Here is a 24,309-nt window from a genome sequence, read left to right on the forward strand (position 1 = left end):
AGATTCATAAACCACTCAGAGCCTGAAAGACAATGTAGCTGTACTTGTTAGTTGGATTTCTTCTGGTGACATTCGGGACAGTAACTCAATTAGATGGATCCAACAGCATGTTGACTCTAAGCATCAGAGTGAACCTTACTATGTGACAAGTGTTTATTGTTTTTCTGCAGTATCACACACTTGCACTCAATATGTTAATTGCATTTAAATCAGTCTTAATCACAAGTGGGTCTTGTCATCAGTAATCCAGTTTACAGCATCTGGCAGTGATTCTTTTGACATTTCTACAGTTTAGAAGGGCTGTTACCTCTCATTCTCACAGCAAGTGTCAAGTCCATTCAGTAAAATAAACACACACAAGTTACTTGGCATCATATGTTGACAACCAACTTGTCGGTGGTTTCTCAAGAATTATACTGATGCTTTCCTTTGAATTATATTAATTTATTGTTGACTTGTGTTGACTGGTTGGTAGATAGCAGATACTGTACTAAACTCTCTCCACTCTCTATAATCTGCACAACAACCCTATGAAATAAGATTATGTCTATTTTTCATTTAAGCCAAATTACACATAGCCTCAGTGACTTGCCCAAAGGAGTACAGGTAATATGTGAAGATACAACCTATCAAACCTGGTCTATTTGATGCCAACACCCATGTGCTTAACTGGTTCACACACAAGTCATGGACCAGCTATAAATTTAGAACAGTGAGTCTCAACAGAAACAATTTGGAGGCATTTTTGCTTGTCATGGCAGGGGTGATGCTAATGGTATCTAGTGGGTAGAGGTCAAAAATTCTGCTAAATATTGTTCAGTACACAGCAGACTCCCACAACAAAGAATTAACTGGCCCAAAATGTGCATGGTGCCCTGATCTAGAATAAAATGTCCTCCTAGCTGGACAGAAGCAGGTGTTAGCTGAGGAACACAAGAAGAAGGGCATGAGTCTGCTCGGTGACAGAACTGTCACTGCAGATGGTGCTAACGGAGAGCTGAGCAGCAGAACTCTGACCTGAAGAACCACGAGCGCCTGCTAGGTGAGTGCTGAGGAGAAAAGCGAAGTGGAAAGAGTTAAAGAAAGGGTTGGATCACACAGTCTTCATGAGGGTGGCCAGGACAGGTCCCAGTGAGATATGTGAGTAAAGGCTTCAGGGTTGTCAGCATTCCAGCCATACAGTCATCATCTCTCCGCCTCAACACCGCTCTTCTAAGCTTGGCTTTGTGGTTCTGCAAATCAAATGCTGGCTTGTGAGCCGGCTCCTCTCATGCTCCTCCAGCAGAGGACTGGAAGCCTGGATGGAAGAGAAGAGCCTTGCTCCTCCTGCGAGCTCCCTACCTACTCCTGCTTCTCTTGAGCATCACCCCACCCATGCATCCTCAGCACCAGCGCTGCCTTGCAGTAGCAGCAGAAAGTCTTGTTTACAGTCTTTTCAACTCTCACATAACCAGCTGCAAAATAGCCCCTCAGAGATAGTGCCTCCTTTTCCTCAGAGGTCCAAGTTTCTCCTCTGTGCGATCTCTCTAAGTTCCTAGGTTTTTTTGTTGTTGTTGGGTGGGGGGATTACTCCTTTTGTTCCCTCAGCCCTAGAGGGAGCAGTTGCTTCTTACAGTTGCTACCTATTAAAATATTGCTTAAATAGCTGGTGTGGTTTCTGTCTTCTGACTAAATTCTATGAAATATAATGAAGAATGAAGACAGGTGCATATCAGGGAGAAAAGCATTCCAGGTAGAGAGAACAGCAGGTGCAAAGGTCCTGAGGTTTGATTCTGTCTGAAAGGTCTGAAGAAAAGCAAGGATGCTGGGCGCCGAGGCAGAAAGAGTGAGGGGAAGAGTGGACGGAGTTGAGAGCTGAGGCCGGTGAGGTAGCTGGGGCCAGAGTGGAGGCGGAAGGGCCATGGCTTGCAGATCCCTGTAAAGCTTTGACTTTCGCTGCCTGTGAGAGGTGTGAGCAGCGCCCTGACCATCTGAATGATTTCTTAGCTGGCTCTCTCTGGTTGCTTTATGGAGAACAGATGGAATGGAGTTGACATGAGCACAGGGATTCAGGAGGTTACGGCAATAATCTGAGTGAGCGAGTAGTTTGCTAATATACTTAATTCTACCAGAAGATCTAGCCTTTACAACTGTTCTCAGACTCTGTCGCGTGTGCTGGGGTTTCCCTGGCCTTGTCTCACCACTAGAGGCTGCGTCATGCAGCACAGTGGTAAAAACTGTGACTTGAGTTAGCAGACCTTTTTCCCAACCAGGCTCTACCACTTACCAGCTTTGTGATATTTAGCAAGTTATTCAATGGCACTATGCCTCATTTTCCTCGAGTGTGACAGAGTGACAGAGACACGTCACAGTCCTGGTGTACGGGCCAAATTACATCATGCATGAAAAACAGGAGCACAGTCTGACACAAAACAGAATCTCAAAATATTGAAGCTAAATTATTCTATTTACTTCTTTCCCTCAATACCTCATTTAGATGTGAGTATATAATAATGACAATAATTATATATGCACAGCATATATAATTCTAGGCTTAAAAATATTTTCCTCCTTTATTTCCTTTACAGGCAAAACTTAAAAGAACTCAAGATATTGAGGGCGCCCAGATCTTGTTCTTTCTCCCTTATCAGAAACACAAGCTCTCATTTGGCAAGCACGGGCACCAAAGCAGCACTAACTGATTTTCCCACCCATGACTTCATAAGTAGCTTTTCAGGCCAGGCAAGGTAGGCATTAAGACCAACATTATATGGAGAAAAAAGTGAAACTTGGTGCATCTGAGTGAATAATGAGCACTGTGGTAAGTGAGTGGCAGAGCCTGACCAGGACCAGAGTCAGATGCCCACCTGTTTGCTCAAATTCACATCCATTGAGTTGGTGATGCTATCTAACCATCTCATCCTTTGTTGTCCCCTTCTCCTCCTGCCTTCAATCTTTCCCAGCATCGGGGTCTTTTTCAATGAGTTCACTCTTCGCACCAGGTGACCAAAGTATTGGAGCTTCAGCATCAGTCCTTCCAATGAATATTCAGGGTTGATTTTCTTTAGGACTGACAGGTTTGATCTCCCTGCTGTCCAAGGGACCCTCAAGAATCTTCTCCAGCATTGCAGTTTGAAAGCATCAATTCTTTGGCACTCAGCCTTCATTATCGTCTAACTCTCACATGTATACATGACAACTGGAAAAATCATAGCTTTGACTATTCAGACCTTTGCTGGCAAAGTGATGTCTCTGCTTTATAAAACACTGTCTAGGTTTGTCATAGCTTTCCTTCCAAGGAGCAAATGTCTCTTAATTTTGTGGCTGCAGTCATCATCCACGGTGGCTTTAGAACCCTAGTAGAAACTATACTAGGACATATTTTACAGATGAGAAAACTAAGACTCAAAGAAGTCAAGCAATTTATTTAAGGCCACAGTGTCCACGAGACCCACACTCTTAACCTCAAAACCCATTCCCAATCCTTTGCCCTTTTCATGGCCAATAAGCCATGCTCACTGGCAATCAATCAAGTCCACATGAAGAGGGTGCCCTGGAAGAGGCATCTTTTCATATTTATATAAAAAGATATGCTGCCATGGAATCAGGCACATCTCCACAGCAGCCTTCAACATGTCTCTCCTAAGTATGTTTCTCGTGTGCTAATGAGTGAGTTGTTTAGGAATAACAAGTGGAGGCTCCAGAGTTCCGTGGAAAGGCAAAAGCTCCTATTATACATGGGCATGTTTCCTGTTACATTTGGATGGTCCTGTCACCATCGTGGGTGATACACCCAGAAAGGAGAGGCCAGTCTGAGATTTCCTCAGTAGGACTCTAGCAGAGGGTGGTGTGTCTTACATGGTTGTCTGACGTGCAAAGGTTTCTCCAAATTTCATGAGACCTATTTTTAATTTGGTATTTTCACTTTGATAGTAAATAAGTCACCTGAGCAGATTTGGGATGATATGGTACACTATCTTATGAACTCATACTGCCTTGTGAGCTTAGGCCTGCCTGATGTGGTGACAGTGACTGGCTTTGGGCAGCGTTTTTCTAACGAGGGTGCACGAAAGCACACAATACTGCAAAACAGCATTCAGACCCTGACTCTACTGTTTACTAGATGTGTTACCTAATCAAGTAGCTTAGTTCTACCTACCTCACAGCTCTGTTGTGATAAAATCAACAACTGTAAAGACCTTCACAAAAGGCTGGACATGCAGTGGGTGCAGAAATCTTCACTGGTAAGGAAACCAAGGCGCAAAAAATATGACACTCCCAGGGTCAGAGAAGTAGTTATGTATGAGGCAGTTAGAAATACAGTCTTTTGAGTAAGAATGCCTAAGTTTAACCCTACCTCTAGCACTGACTAGCTCTGTTGATTTACTCAAAATGTTCTGAGTCACTGTAGGTATTCAGTGAAATAACACAGAGAAAACGCTTATTAGAACAGTGCCAGTCAGCTAGTAAGCACTCCGTAAGTGTTGCTATTTGATGATAGAAGTAATTCCTGAACCCAGTGCTTGATGACTGATTTGCAGAAATCCATTCTTTAATAATTAATCAAATATTCGTTCACTTAGTCACTGATCATAGGGCTGAAGGAAATCCTCAAGATGGACTTACAGGTAAAGAAACAGCCCCAGAGAGAGGTTGTTCTGAGAGACAAGAGTCTCTAGCTCAATTGGGTATAAAATTTGTTTGAAGTAAGAGCTGCAGTCTTGCAGCTGAATTGTGGAGACCAGACCCCAGATGTGTGAGTGTACCTGGACAGCTCTGAGTCCAGATGAAAAAGCCCAACTGCTGTCTCCCAAGCAACAGGAGGGCAGGAGGCAGCTCCCTTCAAGCTGGATTGCTTTCTCTCTCTGCATTAATTTACTCAAACATGACTGAAGCCACATTAGGTTTGGTAATTACCTGAGCCTACAATTCATTCACTGAGCAATTAGCATCGCACTTAGAGCAGCCTGGATGCAGTAATTAGTCGCATGATAATAGCCCCCTCTGCCTGCCCAACCTAGTATTATAAGGAAATGATTAGACTTCATTACACATGCGGCCCTCCCCCTCTTGGCAGTGCTCACATGGGGGCGCTTGCGAGAAGATGATTTAATTAAAAATGCAAGGTGCATGAGTTTAAAGAGATTCAACCCTAAGGCAAAGTTTCATGGAAGCCGGAGCACCAACACCTGGAAACAAAGATCTCATATTGGGTGCTTTTTGATGTTCAGGGGAATATGAGATTTTCAAATTCTTAGGTATTTATTCATTCAGCCACTTATTTATTTAAAAACATATTATGAGTGCTTACCACTGTGTTATGTCCTGAAGGTAACAGGGCAGTGAGGAAAAGCTACAGTCCCTGTCCGCGAGGAGCTCGTAGGGCAGTGCGGGAGACCCACAGCGAGATGGAAAATGGCCAGCCTGAGAAGAGTTAGGGATGAGTGGTGCTTGGCGGTGCTGTGAGAACATGTCATAGGAGATGTGGCCGAGGTGAGTGTGTCAGGGTAGCATGACTGAGGAAGTGAGGGAGGTGAGAGCTGAAAGATGGGTAAGGGTTAAACAGGAAGGAAGATGTTGGCTAAGGTCCAGCAAGATTAGAGGACCACAGTCCTGAGGGCAGGTGTGACCGCAGAACAGGGTGCTCAGCAGTCTAGCAGGAGGGTGAAGACCCCAAGGCTCACCTTGCTAAAGGCCATTTTGCTCATCCTCAGAGCAGTGGGAAGCTGGCCAAGGGAACAAGAGTGGGCTCATGAGGACTTTATGATTTGGAAGACTATTCTAGCTGTGATGTGTAGAGTGGGCAGAGGTGGGGTTGCAGAGGGGGCCAGAGGCAAATCAGGAGTTATCTTAGCTTCCCATTGATTCTATAATAAATTACTACAAACTTACTGGCTCAAAAGAATGCAAATTTATTATCTTCCAGCTCTGGGGGTCTGAAGTTCAAAATGGGTGTCAGAACCTTGACTTTAAAGTCAAGGTTCTGGGTAGAGCTGCACTCTTTCTGGAGATCCCAGGAGAGAACGCCATTCCTCACCTTTTCCGGCATCTAGAGGCTGCCCTCATTCCCTGGTCCATGGCCTCACTGCTCTGAACTCTGCTTCCACCATCACATCTCTTCCTCCGACCCTGATCCTTATAAGGATGCTTGTGATTACAGTGGCCCATCCAGATAATCCAGGAAAATCCCCTCCCTGTCTCACTACCATAGCTTAATCACATCTACAAAGTCCCTTAGCCATCTAAGGTAATAGATTCATCGGTTTTGAGGATTAGGATGTGAACCTCTTTGGACAATATTTTGCCTGTCACAGGTAATTTTCTTTCTTTTCTTTTTTGTAAGGTGGTATATACTGAAGCAACATTGCACTCATGTATGTGCTGATTTTAGGGGCTTCCCAGGTGATAAAGAATCCACCTGCCAATGCAGGAGACACAGGTTTTATCCCGGGGTCAGGAAGATCCCCTAGAGTAGAAAATGTCAACTCACTCCAGTTTTTTTTGCCTGGAAAATTCCATGGACAGAGGCGCCTGGCATGTGGGCCACAGAGTCCGACACGACTGAGCAACTGAGCACAGCAACATGCTGACTTTAGTTTAACATCGCTGTTACGCTTGTGTTGGGGGAGTAGGCAGTGCGGACTGGCACTCTTTATTTTTATTCTATTTCTTAATTTTTATTGTGGTATAGTTCATTTAAAATATTGTGGTAGTTTCAGGTGTACAGTAAAGTGAGTCAGTTATACATATATATCACAGGTGATTTTTAAGGTGTCTAGAGATGTCAGACATCTGGTCCCATCACTTCATAACAAATAGATGGGGAGACAATGGAAATAGTGAGAAACTTTACTCTAGGGGGGTGGGCTCCAAAATCACTGCCATGAAATTAAAAGGTGCCTGCTTCTTGGAAGAAAAGTTATGACTGACCTAGACAGCATATTAAAAAGCAGAGGCATTACTTTTCCAACAAAGGTCTGTCGAGTCAAAGTTATAGTTTTTCTAGTAGTCATGTATGGATGTGAGAGCTGGACTATAAAAAAAGCTAAGCACCTATAAAGAATTGATGCTTTTGAACTGTGGTGTTGGATAAGAGTTTTAACAGTCCCTTGGACTGAAAGGAGATCCAACCAGTCAATCCTAAAGGAAATCAGTCCTGACTACTCATTGGAAGGACTGATGCTGAAGCTGAGACTCCAATACTTTAGCCACCTGATGGGAAGAACTGACTCATCTGAAAAGACCCTGATGTGGGGAAAGACTAAAGGCAGGAGGAGAAGGGGACAACAGAGGATGAGATGGTTGGATGAGATATCAGTGACTTGGAGATTTGGGATGGTAACAGTGGAGGTGTTGGGAAGTAGTCAGATTCAGGTTCTACCTTGAAGGTAGAGCTCATAGGACCTGGTGGTGCACTGACATGGGGATGATGAGGGCTTTCAAGGTTTGGCATGGGCTAGGTGAAGTGTGGAGGCAGGAAAGAGCTTAGAGTGGCATCCTTAGTTTGCAGAATGGTGACTGTTCTAACAGCATCCTACATGGTAGGGATGAGGTTGCTGGGAGATGAGGCTTAGAGGAAGTTGAGGCTCCATGACTGAGGGTAAGGAAGTTGGGCTGAATCTTGCAGTAAAGGAGAATGAAATGAATACAGATTGTACTGCGGGAAATAACTGGGACAATGGGGACACTGAGACCAGTGTGGAGGCTCGTTCCTCAGGAAGAGACAAGACAGGTCATAAGAACAAGTAGGAGCAGTAAGTCGGAGGAGAGAGAAGGACCTTGTAGAGAACGGTGAGCAGGACACCCTCACCGGTCCCACCGATTAAGAGTGTCTGGTCTGAATTTAGCCTGAAACCTAATGGGATGCCAATATCATTAATGCTGGAGCTCTCAGTCACCTATGCTGAGACTTTTCTTCTCCAGGAGAAACACCTCCAAGTCCTTCAGGATTCCTCATAGACCAGGGTTCCTATTCTTTGGCTCCCTGGTTGCTCCCCTCTGCACTAGCTTATTTCTGTAATTAGAAAACAGATATTCTTGCTAAGGGACCCTGGCCTCAGGTCTTCTCTTTGATTATCAAAGGAGCCAGGATTAAAATCCACACCTATAATTCAGCTGTTTGTTTTTACACAGGAATTTATAACTACTCCAAAACAGGAAATGTTCCCTTTAACTGTGTTCGTCTCTTGGTCTCCCCACCCCATGCTCACAAGCTCACAGTTTCTTATACGTGCTTCTTTACCACAGCATACAGCCGTGGCCATGGTCTCCAGCCATTTCTTCCATAATCTAAGGACCAGTCCCCACCCCTGCAGGAGGCTCTACCTCCTGGCCGTGTGTTAGTCAGAAGGCTCTACCTCTTGGTCATGCGTTAGTCACTTAGTCGTGACCCCATGGACTGTAGCTCACCAAGCTCCTCTGTCCATGGGATTCTTCAGGCAAGAATACTGGATTGAATTGCCATTTCCTTTTCAGGGGACCTGACCCAGGGATCAAACCTGGGTCTCCTGCATTGCAGGCAGATTCTCTACCATCTGAGCTATAGGGAAGTCCACCTGCAGACAGAATCCAAAGTTAACTCTGCTTCTATCTTCAGGAAATATGTGACTGGGGAATGTGGAGACATTATCATGGTCTTAGTGCTTGAACTGAGAATGAGAAGGGCTGCCTAGGGGAGCCAGGGAACACTCATGTGTTCATAGAAGCAAAGAAAGGTGATCTAGAAAGAGAAAAGAATAAAGCTGATATTCAGTGAAAAATAGAAATAGATTATGGTCTCAGAGAGATGGAAAGAGGAACTTAATCCCTAAAAGCACCCATGTTCCTTATTTGTCACCAGGAAGGCCAGTGAGTTTGCTATTCTGGGGATCCATGAGATGTCTCTTTTCAATAAATCTCCCTGTGTTTTTCTTCAGGAAGGATAAATGGGTTTATAGTCTGTAGTAAACATTGTGAGCTATTTAAAGCAAAGTCTCACACATTCTTTTTTTTTTTTCTAACAGAGCCTATCTCTGAGTATAGGCAAAAATACCAGGGGCATTACAGCTAAGGGCTTGGCCTGTGATCTTCTGATTAACAAGACTTGAAGGCCTGCTAGGGGGATGGAAAATGCTTTCCTCCTGAATAAAAGACAAGTACAATAAGAGTCTACCTTCTCTTCCAGCACTTGGTTATGATTGTGTGAGGAAGATGCAATGTTTGGAACTGTTGCAGCTAGTTTGTGACCACAAAAGTATCATTTAGAATGAAAACTAACAGGCTGAAAAGAGCAGAGGAAAAGCATCTGGGTCCTTCACAGCGCTGTTGAATCACTGGAATAACCAATCCTAAAACTACCAAACTCTACTAAACCAAGCTTTTTATCTTGTAAATGGATAAATAATCTTATTTTTAAGTTAATTTTAGTTAGGAATTCTAGCACTTACAGGCCAAAGTATTCTGAATGACACAATGCCCACAATCCCTGTATTTCATGTCTACAATGATTTCCATATTCTACCGTATCCAAATTCTACCCACTCTTTAAGATCCATTCAATGCCACCTACTCCCAGAAGCCTTCTACACCACCCATGAGCATTTACTATCTGTAGGAACACAAATTATCTGCTAATGTGAAGTGTCTGATTGGAAATATGTCTGGCCTCCTGACACTCCTGGAAGGCAGAGCCAGCATCTTATTAAAAGAAGAATCAATCTTTTAGCCCTCTGTACCAGACCCTGCACTGAGTACTTTAAAATATTATTGCATTTAATACTAACAATGAGTCTATGATGTTAGCACTGTTATTTTATATATTTCCATTTCACAGATGAGAACACTGAAACTCAGAGAGGTTAAGATTTGCCAGAGGTTACTCAACTAGCAATGGCAAAGCCAGGATTCAAACCCAGGCATGCTAGAATCCCAAGCCTTTTTTGCTATTAGTACTTGCAGCCTTATTCTTTTTAATGCTTGCTACATAGCTCACAATATATAGTGCAGAATATCATAGAATATATAGAAATATTTACTGACTGGATTACAGAATGAGACAATCCTCCTCCACATTGCTGGAATTTATACTGATTACAAAGTATGTTGGCAACTGTTCTCCCACTGATCTTCACAGTAGCCCTGTGTGTTCACCACTAAGATTATCTCTGCAATAGTGATGGCACTTTCCATTCTCTCATGCACTATGCCATGTCTTCCGGAGGGTGGGGTGGGGAGATGTAATCCCCTCCACACATTCCTCTTTTGGAAAAAAACAGGCTGAGGGTATTTCTGGCTGTGGGTATTTCATGTCAGGAGGCCAGACATATGTCCAATCAGATACCTCACATTAGCAGATAATTTGTGTTCTTACAGATAGTAAATGCTCATGGGTGGTGCAGAAGGCTCTGGAAGAAGGTGGCATTGAATGGATCTTAAAGGGTGAGTAAGATTTGTATGTGGTAGAATGTGGGAAGTCACTGTAGATATGGGATACAGGGATTGTGGGCACTGTGTCATTCAATCCTTCCATGAGGAGGATACTGAGAAACACAAAACTCACATCATGTGTTGGGTCACTTCCATGGACACCCCCTGGCAAAGCAGCTAGGAGTCTGAAGATTGAAAAAGGAATACCTCTCAGCTGGTACAGGATGGAAACATAAACCGAATGTTTTTATTTTTTCAAAAATTCATATGTTAAAGGTCTAAACCCAAATATGATGGTATTTGGAGGTGGAACCTCTGGGAGGTAGTTAGGTTTAGAAGAGCTCTTGAGGGTAGGGCATCCATGATGGCATTAGTACCCTTATAAGAAGAGGAAGAAAGAACTGAGCCCTCTCTCTCCATCCCCCACCTCCACACCCTCTGTCTCTCTCTGCCATGCGAGCAGAGTGACAAGACATCTGTCCAGGAACCAAATTTGCCTCCACCCGAATCTTGGACTCCCAGCTTCCAAAATTGTGAGAAATAAATTCTGATATTTTAGTTACCTGGTCTATGATATTTTGTTATGGCAGACTGAGCAGGCTGATACAGGAGGTCTCAAGGAGTCAAAGAAAGAATGTGGACGGAGAGGAAAAAAAACAACAGTATATGTTGTGGAGACCTGGGGAGACAGGACTTTTCACTGCTAGCCGTTAATTCAGGAAAACCTAAGGCATCAAGAGAAAATGAACCATCAGGGGGACATCTGTATGTCTGTGTTCCTGTGAATCTTTTGCTAGCAACACTTCATTTATCCAAAGGTCAGTATCCAGTGACCTTAATTATCCAGAAACCTTTGTTTGGTTTGCTTGTTTTTTTCAAAGGTCTCTGAGTAATCCGAGTAGTTGTCCCAAAGGTGTGGACTTTCCTTGCAGTCTTCCTCATCTTTCCCTCAGAGAATATGTAAACTTAGTTTGCATACAACTCTAGACAGCTCCGCCCTTCTACACACAGGATGGCAAGGGAAATGTGTGACGCTACTGCAGATAAACTGATCACAGGAAACAAGGATGGGCGACATGTGCAGAGAGAGCAGAAACACAAGAATGTCTACAAAAATCAGCACAGCAGAACCCACTGGGACTATACAGGGCAGAAGAAAACACTTCAAACGCCCCTCAAGGCCTTTACAGTGGCATAAAATAACTTAATAATGGAAATTCACAGTAATGACTTTGAACAATGTTACTCAAAATCTGATTTGATGCTAGGGGAATCCAAATAAAGTCTGTGTTTCACTTAATAGTATTGGATAAATGCTCATTTTCTAGCTTTTGATGAATGTCCCAAGGTTATATAAACTGTTAGCATGAGGGGAAGCTGCGTGCAAGGCATCCATGCACACCATGTACTATCACTGAACTATCCGTTGTAAGCAACTTATTTATATGACTGTGTTGGGTCTTAATTGTGCCGCGCGGGATCTTGGTTGCGTCATGCAGGATCTTTCACTGTGGCACACAACCTCTCTAGATGTGCCTCATGACCTTAGTTGCTCTGCAGCATGTGGGACCTTAGTTCTGTGACCAGGGATCAAACCCGCATCTCCTACACTCCAGCATTCCTGCTTGAAAAATCCCATGGACAGAAGAGCCTGGCAGGCTACAGTTCATGGGGTTGCAAAGAGTCGGACATGACTGAGCAAGCATGCAGTTTCTTAACCACTGGACCCCCAGAGATGACCCTCCACTATTCTTCTACAGATACAAAAGTATTTCAAAACAAAAGGATATTTTTAAAACTGAAAGAAAAAAAAAATCAGTCACAATTATTTGTTTGAGAAAGATGGAGTTCACCACTTACAGCCAAGGGGACACAGGATGAACTGGGGCCTGGGAAAAGCCTCCGAGGACCACGGTTAACACTGGTGGAATTCAGCTCGGTCAAGTGCTCATCTCTTAGAGGGCTTGAGAAGACTGTGCGCCCCGAACAGGGAAGAAGCCCAAAACAATATTTAAAATTAAGTGATAGAAAATAAAATAAAGCTCTCAAGCCATATGAATCTTTGGTCTTCAGGTCAACAGCAATCAAGGTCCAGAAGGACCTCTGCACAGGCTTCAGCCAACAACTGTGATGTCTCCATGATATGCGATGTGTCCACTGGACTCAACGTGGCCCAGTGAGGGCAGGAGAATAAGAGAAACCAAGGACCTTTTGTGGGAAGAAGTGAATGGACAGGTATACTCACAACACAGACAGTGACAGACTTACAGAGTACGTTCAGAGCTATACAGGAACCGGTCTATTGCAGAAGAGCAGGAAAAAGCTGGAGACAGAGGAGCAGCCACTTTTAGTTGAAACAGAAAACAGACACAGAAGTTGGGGGGAAGAAAAAAAATGCAGAGGTTAGTGTACAGGTGATCTTAGCCCAACTGAACATTCTACTAGAATCAAAGTGCCTTTAGGGGAGGGTAAGGAAGGGAGCATAATTATTGCACAACACGGTTATACCATGCTATACCTCTGAAAAGCACTTTAATAGCTAGAATTTCATTTGAATCACAGAAATGCTTGGAAGGTTTACGCTGTAGGTTGCTATCTTAATTAACCAGGTCAGAAAACAGGCGCCGGGAGGAAAGTTACCAGTCCGAGCGCATCCGGGAGTTAGCATCTGAGGCAGAACCAAGGCCCAGTACCCTAAATTACCTGTTATGGTACTATGGCGCTGCTATGTACAGAAAGCCACCCTCTTTCCTTCCCCTTCCTCTTCTTCATCACTAGCCAGGCCTCGTCTTGTATTCCATACATGAATCATCCCATGTAATATTCCCATATACAACATCCCTATATATGATGTTGCACATAATATTCAAGCCAACCTTGTGAAGTAGACACTATTAACTCTCATTTCCTAATGTGGAAGCTGAGGCTTGGAAGCAGGATTGAATGTGACCAAAATAATCTGGTTAGTAAGAGGGATGGGGGATTCAGTTCTATGATCTTTGAAAACAGTTCAAGAAGAAAGGCTTAACCAAGAGAAGACTGAGAAAACACTGGAAGTCATGTTGATTGTTGCGTAATGTTGAGTAAAGTTAAAATGGTTTTGTGGGGGGGAAAAAAGAGGGAAAACCCTGATCTGACCTCAAGGCCCTCTGACAGAACCACACACATTTAAAGTGAGCATCTTGATCACAGAGCCTCCCTTCTAAAGGCTAGAGCAACCTATTCCCCATCCCCATCTGGCTAGCCCTCAGTAGATTCTGGATCAGGCAAGGAATGAAGCTCATCTTGAGCTCTGGGTCCCATTCCAAGAAAGAAAAGCCATGCATGGCTTTCTTATATTTCCCAGAGCTACTCTAATCCCCGCATTAGGAAACCCCATCCAAATACTCCTTCAGGGCCCCAGGTTCTAAAAGGCTCTCCTAGCTTTGCCCACCTCTTCCCTCAACAAGACATCAAATTTCACTTTTTCATGAGGCAAGAGGCCAGGTAGAAAGCCAGGATCCTGGAGTCAGAATTGTTAAGGGCAAGCTGATTAAAACAATTCCCTTTCCCTTCTCCAGGGGATCTTCCCAACCCAGGGATCAAACCCAGGTCTCCTGCATTGCAGGCAAATTCTTTACCAGCTGAGCCATAAGGGGAGCCCAAGAATATTGGAGTGGGTAGCCTAATCCTTCTCCAGCGGATCTTCCTGACCCAGGAATCGCACCAGGGTCTCTTGCATCTCCTACTTCCCTGGTGGCTCAGACGGTAAAGTGTCTGTCTACAATGCGGGAGACCCAGGTTCGATCCCTGGGTTGGGAAGATCTGCTGGAGAAGGAAATGGCAATCCACTCCAGGACTATTGCCTGGAAAATCCCATGGACAGAGGAGCCTGGTAGTCTACAGCCCATGGGGTCGCAAAGAATCGGACACAACTGAGCGACTTCACTTCACTTCACTCCTGCATTGCAGGAGGATTCTTTACCAACTGAGCTATCAGGGAAGCCCAGAATAATTCATCATAAGGATGAAAAAGCACAGACCATACCCTCTTTGCCTTTCTTCCCTCTTCTTTAGCTAACTTCCTATGGTATGCCCGTGCTGAGGAATCTTTGAGAATGTAGTTGGGTAGGGCCACTTCCTCCTTTCAGCCATCTCTGGCCATCTCAACATGATATTCCCTTTCGCTCTTTTAAAAAAACATAGCCCTTTCTGCCTCTATAATTTACTTGACAAATATAAACTTCCTTTGTGATAGACCTTACTGTGTCTTGTTAAATACGATTGTATATACACTTGATAGCGTGTTTCCAGATAAATTACAAGCCTCTTGTGGGAAGGAACTATGACTTATTCATCTAGCGGTTTTTACTTTACTGACCATTAGCCAAACAATGGTGGTTGAGAGTCAAATGTTCAGAATTCTAATCACAACTTCATTACTTAGAAGCCTCACAACCTCAGACCTCTCTATACCAGTTTCCTCATCTGCCATAGAGATAAAAAGAGTATCTCCTTCAGCTAGCTATGGTGAGACATGATCATATTGCTCATCATGCCTGGCATGGTGCTCATGAACTATTAGCCAGTATTGTGCTGCTGCTGCTAAGTCGCTTCAGTCATGTCCAACTCTCTGCGACCCCAGAGACAGCAGCCTACCAGGCTCCTCTGTCCCTGGGATTCTCCTCTGTCCCTGGGATTCTCCTCTGTCCCTGGGATTCTCCTCTGTTCCTGGGATTCTCCAGGCAAGAATACTGGAGTGGGTTGCCATTTCCTTCTCCAGTGCATGAAAGTGAAAAGTGAAAGTGAAGTCACTCAGTTGTGTCCGACTCTACGTGACCCCATGGACTGCAGCCTACAAGGCTCCTCCGTCCATGGAATTTTCCAGGCAAGGATACTGGAGTGGGTTGCCATTTCCTTCTCCAGTATTGTGCTAGTCAAACATTAACTACAAGATTTCACAGTGACATGGACCCACATCTTTTTTCTTCCTTCAGTTGGTTCTCTCTAGCCCTTCATTAGCCTGATGACATGCTTTTAATATCCTTCACAATCAAGGCTCTCCTAAGGGTTACCATAACAAGTACTATGTTTATTCTATGAAAAGTTTCAATTTCAATAACTCATATATGGTAAGAAAATTTACAAAAGAAACTCAGAAACTTTCAGTGAGCTATAAACCATCAGCTGAAGATTTAAATATCTGAGTGTCTATTTGTATGATATGCTTTCCTGGAAATCAGACAATTAGTTCTTGGCTACTCAAACAGTAGGAGCCAGGATGTTTCCGAGTGCAAGAGGAACTGAGACACTCCATGGCTCTGAGCTTCCACAGTTCAGTAGTTTCCAGTATTTGTGTGGGGTTGAGATTACACATAGGATAATACAAACTACTATAAATAACTAATACTACAAATATATGTTAGACCTTAATAATTACTTAATTAAAAATTTCATTACTCTTACATTACTCTTACTCCTTACATCCTTTTAAATGTGAGTAACAATATTGTTTTTCTTGGATATAACCCTTAATGAGTTTAATGAGCAAATTTTGGGAGTGCAATGTATAGGTAAGTTATAGACATGTCTGAAATACTGAGCAATTCTAGGGGAAAAAAACTTTCCTTATAAAAATCTCAGAAGATATAACCTTACAAACACTTTTTTTTGTGCTGCTGTATACTTAAACGTGGGGGATGAGATTAAAATTACACATTGCAGAAATGTTAAGATGAAATTTAAAATATTCATATAAAATTAAAATTTAGATTTTCATAAATTTTATAAAATGTTTTAAAGACCTTATTCCCTGTCACTTGTCCATGTCAGCCTTGCTGAATAGTTTTCCTGTGACCTCTGGCTGTTTGAATTTTTACTGGCTGGAGTGTTTTTTTTTTTTTAATATAACAGAAGTATTTTAATTTTAATTTTTTTTACTTTACAATATTATATTGGTTTTACCATACATCAGCATGAATCCACCATGGGTGTCCACGTGTTCCCATCCTGAACCCCCCTCCCACTTCCCTCCCAATACCATCCCTCTGGGTCATCCCAGTGCACTAGCCCCAAGCATCCAGTATCATGCATTGAACCTGGACTGGCGATTCGTTTCATATATGATATTATACATGTTTCAATGCCATTCTCCCAAGTCATTCCACCCTCTCCCTCTCCCACAGAGTCCAAAAGACTGTTCTATACATCTGTGTCTCTTTTGCTGTCTCGCATACAGGGTTATCGTTACCATCTTTCTAAATTCTATATATATATGTGTTAGTATACTGTATTGGTGTTTTTCTTTCTGGCATACTTCACTCTGTATAATAGGCTCCAGTTTCATCCACCTCATTAGAACTGATTCAAATGTGTTCTTTTTAATAGCTGAGTAATACTCCATTGTGTATATGTACCACAGCTTTCTTATCCATTCATCTGCTGATGGACATCTAGGTTGCTTCCATGTCCTGGCTATTGTAAACAGTGCTGCGATAAACATTGGGGTACATGCGTCTCTTTCAATTCTGGTTTCCTCGGTGTGTATGCCCAGCAGTGGGATTGCTGGGTCATAATGCAGTTCTATTTCCAGTTTTTTAAGGAATCTCCACACTGTTCTCCAAAGTGGCTGTACTAGTTTGCATTCCCACCAACAGTGTAAGAGGGTTCCCTTTTCTCCACACCCTCTCCAGCATTTATTGCTTGCAGACTTTTGGATTGCAGCCATTCTGACTGGCATGAAATGGTACCTCACTGTGGTTTTGATTTGCATTTCTCTGATAATGAGTGATGTTGAGCATCTTTTCATGTGTTTGTTAGCCATCTGTATGTCTTCTCTGGAGAAATGTCTATTTAGTTCTTTGGTCCATTTTTTGATTGGGTCGTTTATTTTTCTGGAATTGAGCTGCAGGAGTTGCTTGTATATTTTTGAGATCAGTTGCTGGAGTATTAATGTAAGATTTTGCCCAGCTGAATCTATGTTTTTATATACAGCTATTTTCCCTTACATTTGTACTGTAGACCATGATTTTACAAAGCCTTTGACATCCCTCATTTTACTTTTTACCCACCACGAACCCAAGAGGTTGGTATTGTGAAAGTATGAGCAGAAAAGAAATCACACATCCCTTCCCTTGCCCAGACAAGACATGTAGAAGACCATGTTAACTGATCAGCCTTACCTTTCTTAAGTTCAAACATGTCTGGTCCAGGCAGAGCCTTGGCCTGGCAGCTTGGGACGGAGCTGGGGCAGGTCACAAACCCAGGAAACAGCACTGTGCAGGCTGCCTTGGCTACTGTTTGGATACGGATGTGACAGGCTGGGGATTGGTTGGTGGTTAGCCAATGGCCTGACAGCAGGTGGTAGATAAACTCATAGCCAAAAAGACAATGTTTGGTGGCAGATAGAGGGAAGAGGTCAGACAGAGAGCTGGCATCCTAAATAATGGCTGGGAGTGCTTTGAACAGCTGGATAGCTCCTGCCACCTGCTATGAGTAAGAACCTTGGCTTTCCTGATTAGCTCAATCCCTGTTATGCTTGGAGGAATTCTTTGCTACTAGACAGGGTCTTATCCACAAATACTGAGTTAATACCTTAAAATCATTTGCCATAAGCTCAGAGGAGAAGCCTGTATCTGGCCGGAGGTAGGGACCCACAGCAGTACCCTCCCTGGGAAGGGAGGTCATATCATCCTCTTCCTCAGACTGAGGGCTCTATGTCTCCTGGACAACAGTTGAGGACCAAGTCTCAAAGCTGTTTTTAAGCAAAGCTTAATGCCATAGCCAAAGACAGCTTCCCCTAGCGTGGCAAATCCCTACAAGGCGTACTTTCATATATCCTGCCCTATACATCAGGAACAACGATGAAATTTCTTAAGGGTAATTTTCAGTATTTTTGCAGTAACAATATCAGGAAATGCAACTTTACATACTGCCCAACAACAGTGTGTGTTTTTAATCTACTGCTTTAAAAACATCTGACCTGAAGTTGTTCTAAGCTAAAGCTGATTGGAAATGACTGGGACTCCTTCCATGAGCTAACTTTGCAATATCACCTATTTTTAGTCATTAACTCACTCTGAGGCTGCACTACTAATGATCTTAAAAACTTGCTGTAACATCACTCTGAGGGCACACTTTGCTCAAATCAAGTTTAGCTAAAGCCAAACAAAATATAGTTCTGATCTGACTACATGAGCCCTGCTGTCAAAAATATCCTGGCTCCTTACCTCACTCTTCCCTATGCTAGGGACCTCTGCTTGTCCCTAGTGGGAGGCTAAGTTTTGGCACATTCTGAAGCCACCTCTGCCCTGGATAGGAACTATTAGATGGGATCTGGTTGCTGTTGATGAATCTCACTCTCTGTAGCATTAACAATGAGGTCCTGCAGGGGGGTTGTGTTTGTTTGGTCAGGGCTTTTTCCATTAGGTTTGGTCATCAGCAGTTGGCTGGTTACAAATGCAGCCCTAAGATTGAATGGCTGGAATCCAATTATCCCAGCTTCCTGTCTGCTGAGCCCTGCCAGGGAAGAACACAGTCATGTTTGCCTGTCTTGTCAGGCTCCCAAGATTCAAAGTATATAATTTGGAGAAAACTAATAAACAACAGATCCTCAGATGTTTTGATGGAGAGGCAACATGGTGAGGAAAGAGGATGCACTGGTCCAGAACACAAAATCTAACGTGATTCCATATTTTGCCTCTTTCTGGCTCAGTGTCTCTCCTTTCATTTCTTTGCACTTTCATTTCTCATTTATTAGAGGGAGATCACAGCACCAACCACTGGGCTGTTGGGAGATTTTAATGAGATGTTGTATGTGAAAGAGCTTTGAAAACTATAATACTGCTGCTGATGATGATGATAATAACAAAGTTAGCTGACATTTACTGAGAGCCTATCATGAAAGGGCACCCTCAGTTCAGTTCAGTTCAGTTCAGTCGCTCAGTTGTGTCTGACGTTTTGCGACCCCATGGGCTGCAGCATGCCAGGTCTCCTTGTCCATCACCAACTTCCAGAGTTTACTCAAACTCATGTCCATTGAGTCAGTGATGTCATCCAACCATCTCATCCTCTGTTGTCCCCTTCTTCTCCCGCCTTCAATCTTTCCCCAGCATCAGGGTCTTTTCAAATGAGTCAGCTCTTCGCATCAGGTGGCCAAAGTATTGGAGTTTCAGCTTTAACATCAGTCCTTCAATGAATATTCAGGACTAATTTCCTTTAGGATCAGTCTATCAGTTCAGTTCAGTTCAGTCGCTCAGTCGTGTCTGACTCTTTGCGACCCCATGAATTGCAGCACGCCAGGCCTCCCTGTCCATCACCAACTCCTGGAGTTCACTCAAACTCATGTCCATCAAGTCGGTGATGCCATGACTATGGTTTTTCCAGTAGTCATGTATGGATGTGAGAGTTGGACTGTGAAGAAAGCTGAGCACTGAAGAATTGATGCTTTTGAACTGTGGTGCTGGAGAAGACTCTTCAGAGTCCCTTGGACTGCAAGGAGATCCAACCAGTCCATTCGAAAGGAGATCAGTCCTGGGTGTTCTTTGGAAGGAATGATGTTAAAGCTGAAACTCCAGTACTTTGGCCACCTCATGTGAAAAGTTGACTCATTGGAAAGGGCACCCTAGTGGGTATTTAATAAACACCATTTCATTTAATACCTAGAAAAATCTTTTGAAAAATTGATGATGGTGGTAATAGTGATATTAATAATAATTAACATTTCTTAAGTGTTTACCATATACTGACCTCCACTGTCAGAATTTATACATGTTACATCATGTGAAATAGGTACTTATTATTATCTCTAATTGACACATGTATAGTCAAAGTTATGGTTTTTCCAGTAGTCATGTATGAATGTGTGAGCTGGACCATAACGAAGGCTGAATGCCAAAGAATTGATGCTTTTGAACTGTGGTGTTGGAGAAGATTCTTGAGAGTTCCTTGGACTACAAGGAGATCAAACCAGTCAATCCTAAAGGAAATCAGCCCTGTATATTCATTGGAAAGCCTGATGCTGAAGATGAAACTCCAATACTTTGGCCACCTGATGCAACGAGCCAACTCATTAGAAAAGACCCTGAACCTGGGAAAGATTGAGGGCAGGAGGAGAAGACGATGACAGAGGATGAGATGACTGGATGGCATCACCGACTCAATGAACATGAGTTTGAGCAAGCTCCAGGAGTTGGTGATAGACAGGGAGGCCTGGCGTGCTGCAGTCCATTGGGTCACAAAGAGTTGGACACAACTCATTGTGATGTACCTCTAGGTGGTAATGCTATGTGTGATTATCTCATTCTGTGGGGCTTCCCATGTGGTGCTAGTGGTAAAGGTTGAACGTGGGAGGAGAAGGGTTTGACCAAGGATGAGATGGTTGGATGGCATCACTGACTCGATGGACACGAGTTTGAGCAAGCTCTCGGAGATGGTGAAGGACAGGGAAGCCTGGCGTGCTGCAGTCCAGGGGGCTGCAAAGAGTTGGACACGACTGAGCGACTGAACAAAAACAAACTGACACATATGAGAAAAACTGGATATGTCAGCTGGGTGATCTGCTCAAGATTAAGCTTGTGGAAAGAGGCCACAAGGATCCAAACATAGGCATTCTGATTCAACAGGAGTTGGCAAACTTTTTCTATAAAAGGCTTGATGTAAGAATTTTAGGTTTGGGGACCACATGCCATTTCTGTTGCATATTCTTCTTTTTTGTTTTTTTTCTGAGAGGGAACTCTGTTTAGTTCTTGTTATTGTTGAGTTTTCACACCCCTTTACAAATGTAAAATCATTCTTATCTTAAGGGTTACGCAGAAATAGGTCAATGGCTGGTCGTGGCCCACCATAACTTGATGACCTTTGCTCTAGAGATAATTTCAATTTTACAGATAAGGAAACGAATGCTCAAAATACTCAAGTACTTCAGTCATTGAAATCAGGATTCTAATTCAGTTTTATTGACTTTCATAAAGTGTGTTAACCCACACTCTATTGCTTTCACATATGCTGTTAAAATGTAAGATATTATTGCTGAGTTAGGGACACTATACTCATCCCAGTCAATTTCCAAAGAGGACAGGATTTTCCCTACTTGAACAAATTCCCTGTATCTTGCCTTGGGGACAAGATAACAGTCTGAGGTTTAGCAGACCCAGTGCTGTGTACAATGCCTGACACATAGTAGGCATGCCAGAAATCTCTATTGAGTGAAAGATTTCTGATTAGATTCAGCAGCTAACCAAGATCTCAACCATTAGCTCAAATTCTCTAGACCTTGTGTTTGAGTCTGTAAATGAAGGCAATGACATATTCTTTGGTCTAGCTCATAGGAAATCTATAACAATTTATGGGATCATTTCCATAGAACTATTTGGGGGAAAGATATTATGTAAAGAAATATGATCTTCACCATGAATTGCTCTATTGACAACAATGGCACTTGGAGACTCTATTTATGCCTTTGAGATGCATACATCACTAGCCAGAAACAGAACAATAAGGATGAGTCTGTGACTTCATCAAGTTAATACTGTTGTATCCACCAATACAGTCTTATAACAAAGCGGGAATTTTTATTTTAACCTTGGGTTTTTACTTCAGGGAACGAGTGAACTTCTTGGAAACGTATTCAAAATTCTTTCCAGATTTCTAAGGGAAAGGCTATAGATTTTATCAGACGCTCAAAAGAGTTTTATTATACCCTAACTGTTAGAACTACAATAAATTGATGCAGTGTAGTTTCCACCTGATGAGGCAAAGGGGAAGATAAAACCTGCCAGTGCATAGTGATCAGTGCTAGGTTTTCCAGATGTCCTGGACAGGATGATGCCGTGTTATACTCTCAAAATACCCACTCAGGATCCTACAGCAGCTCCCCAGTTCCCCACTAGCCCAGGTGTCTGGGTCTGGAATCCATCCAGAAGATTAATCAACCATCCATGCTGGGTGAGTGACCAACACTCAGGGAAACCAGCAGGGTAAAAACAGCTACCAAATGCAGCAACAGGGTTTCTTCCGTTTTTACCTTTGCCCCTGAGATCAGGGCCACAGAGGGTGTCATAACAAGCCTGAAGCTCTTTGTTTCCCCCCATTACTAGAACTTAGCTAGCACTTAGTACTGGATTAGTAATAATAATACTACTTTGCATTTGTTGTCCATTCCTATATATTTTAGATAGAATATTGTGTCTTAACTAACCTCACCAAACATCACTTTTTGCCTGGCTTTCTAGTTTTTGTAACTGTATCTTTCCCTGACTACTAATATTATAGCCATTAAAGGCCCATGCCAAAAAAAAAAAAAATATATATATATATATATATATATAGATCTATTTCTCTCTCCTCCAGCAGCACAAAAACCTTTGCCAAGTGAATAAATAAAGTTTGGTATCTGTGAGGTGGGCCACGGAGTTTGTTTCATGAGAAATTTGGGACCCAGAAGGGAAGTGGCTTGCCAGAAGTCACCCAGCTGGTGACTCACAGTGGTATCAGAATTCATGCTTTTTTTTTTTTTTCATATAGGCTATCACAAGTGAAGCCATCAGTTACAAAGGAAGGTTTAAATAGAAAATAAATGTCAGGAAATTAGAAAATAAACAGAGACTGTTCCCCACTGAGAGGGCTTCTATTGGATGAGACAGAATTCTGGAATGACTTTGGCATTTTACTTTTATAACTCAATGTTTCCGGAAGGCTCTGCATTGAGACGAGGAGATGCACTAATAAGAGTAACCCTGATAAAACCACTCTTTCCTGGTTCCTTCCATTGACTCACATCCCCTTGACCAACTGCCCACTCTCTGGCCAGCTGGTACAAAAGGCCCACTAGAAATGGCGCCTTGGCTCAGTCATCCAGGGGCTTTTCACTTGAAATTATGAATCCCCGGCTTGACTTCCCTTTCGCAAAGCCTTAGTAATGGATGACTCACAGTCTTCTCCATGGCAAGTTCCTGAGGATGATAAAGAGAGACTGCTATAAGGCTTCAGAGAATGAATATAGGGTACAGGGGGGCGGATTCTGTGTTCTGGCCAAGAATTTCATCATCAAGCAATGGCGTACGGGCCCCCACTTGGACCAGGTTGACAAGAAGACCGTATCTTAATGACTACCATGCTAACTCAGGGGACCAAGCCTGCAATGAAATACTATAATCCTTCAATGACATTCAGTACTAAGAAAGACTCAATTGAAATTGAATTATGTGATCTCACCAAGTATTTTAAAAACACGGATAATGTCTGAGCTTTTATCAAAGGCTCTAGACCAATTTAAAAGACTATCCATCCAGGCTACCAAGATATCCAAACATATTATAAAACATCTTCTAATTTTGGAAGGAACGCCTCTTTAAAGTTTGATGACATTGTTTCTACACAGGCCGAAAAACAGAGTATGAACTCTGAACTCTTAGGACAGACAACTCTAGGCTTGTATCCTGGCTTTGCTCATTATTACTTGTATAACCTAGGTTCAGAAACTTAGTCACCCTCAGCCTCATTTCAGTTATCCATAAAGTGGACTATTATATAAAATGACAATGAAAATAATAATAAAATACCAAATATCTCCCTGGTGGTATCGTAATTGCTATCATATACAAATTTAATTTAAATTATATAACCTCATAAGTCAGGCAACATTAACACTTCTATTTTACTCATGAAGAAACTGAGACTCAGAGAAGTTAATTAACTTGCCCAAAGCAACTTAGCTGGCAACTTGAGAAGGATTCAATATAGTCAATACTATTTTTGAGAATTAAATGCTATAATACATGTAAAGGCTCAAAGTAGTATTGACATATCTCAGGTGCTCAATAAAGTTGTGTCCCTTTATCATCTTAAAAGGTAAAGTGCAGGTACTGCTTAGGAAACTCATGAACTGGAGAAAATGAAGAGACATTTTAGGCTTTCCATAATAAGACACTGAATCAACTAAACTCTGTT

The 24,309-nt window shown here is 42.7% G+C and overlaps 1 protein-coding gene across 27 annotated transcripts in view; it reads right to left on the bottom strand.

Moving 5' to 3' along the window:
* Window positions 1-24,309, bottom strand: part of HTR4 (5-hydroxytryptamine receptor 4) — a 266,563-nt gene that overhangs the window by 14,498 nt on the left and 227,756 nt on the right. The gene's annotated exons all lie outside the window — the stretch shown is intronic.

This window comes from Ovis aries, chromosome 5, assembly GCF_016772045.2.
Source record: "Ovis aries strain OAR_USU_Benz2616 breed Rambouillet chromosome 5, ARS-UI_Ramb_v3.0, whole genome shotgun sequence".
Lineage (NCBI taxonomy): Eukaryota > Metazoa > Chordata > Mammalia > Artiodactyla > Bovidae > Ovis > Ovis aries.